We start from the raw sequence: 1185 nt of genomic DNA, 5'->3' as shown, positions 1-1185 counted from the left end.
AACATAAGATCATATATCTCCTAATATAATGAATAGATACAGACCCACTCATTATATATACTCATGATACATAATGACTCCATTCTAATATAACATTAAAGGATGAACCAGTAGTAGGACTGGAGTGAATACTAATAGTAATACAGTATAACCTCCTCCTATTGTGGACACTCTAAAATAAGGACACCTCTATAATGAGGAGGGGTAGTATCAGTCCCAATACAATAGTAATGTGTATTAATGAACCTCTCAAATAAGGACAGGTTCATAATCAGGAGCTAGGCTAATATTGGGTCCCAAGGTCTCCGGAATAGACAGGTATAACACGTACACATGAATACCTTTATCCTCCATACAATGTACTGTAGTATCCTCTTACTACACTAGGTTACAAGTATAGTCAGGCCTACCTTAAGTATATCCCTAGCTCCCTTTATTAATATCATCATTAATTACTAGTATATATAATGTACTGTAGAGTATCAGGAGCTAGTCTCTTACTTGTGGTGTCCCCTGGGGTCTCCTCAATACATTATCAGTCCGTACATATTTAATCACTTCTTCATTGCTCATCCCATAGTAAGGTTGAATACCATATGAGAATATCTCCCACAGTACTACACCATAGGACCACACGTCACTGTCTATTGTGAATTTACACAACATAATAGCTTCAGGGGGCATCCACCTAATGGGCAGCAACTCTGACTCACCTAACCTACAGTGGGAATAATACTATACTATATAATATGGATCAGAATATGGAATAAAAATTTGGGGTGATTTTGAGCCAATTTTTAGAAAAAACCATGGACTATAGCCTTGGGTATTTTTTAGATTTTGTCATTTTCTTAAAATGGCTCTAACTTGAAAAATTAAAGTCGGAATCAGCTCAAACTTTCTACACAGCATATGGACATCAATATGTATCAGAAAATGTAATAAAAATTTGGGGTGATTTCGGAGCCATTTATGGAAAAAACTATGGACTATAATAGCCTTGGGTATTTGTCAAATTTTGGTGTTTTCTTAAAATGGACACATTCTTCATTAAAGTATCATTAATATTATTTCACTTACTAATTAAACACCACGTCTTGTGAAGATTCAATTTTAGAGGGTGTTTGAATGTTGCCACGGTTACTAGGATGATGTAGGATCGTCATCGTCATGGTTACCAGTCTG

At 35.4% G+C, this 1185-nt stretch overlaps 1 long non-coding RNA gene across 1 annotated transcript; it reads right to left on the bottom strand.

Moving 5' to 3' along the window:
- Positions 1-1179, bottom strand: LOC109586090 (uncharacterized). Its single transcript, XR_002186814.1, has 3 exons — positions 1081-1179; positions 502-718; positions 1-20 (listed from the first exon to the last, which is right to left on the bottom strand). It is a non-coding gene; the product is annotated as an uncharacterized LOC109586090 (long non-coding RNA).
- Between the last annotated feature and the right edge of the window lie 6 nt (positions 1180-1185).

This window comes from Amphimedon queenslandica, unplaced genomic scaffold (genome assembly GCF_000090795.2).
Source record: "Amphimedon queenslandica unplaced genomic scaffold, v1.1 AMPQUscaffold_12950, whole genome shotgun sequence".
Lineage (NCBI taxonomy): Eukaryota > Metazoa > Porifera > Demospongiae > Haplosclerida > Niphatidae > Amphimedon > Amphimedon queenslandica.
This window is presented reverse-complemented; position numbering and strand designations above follow the sequence as displayed.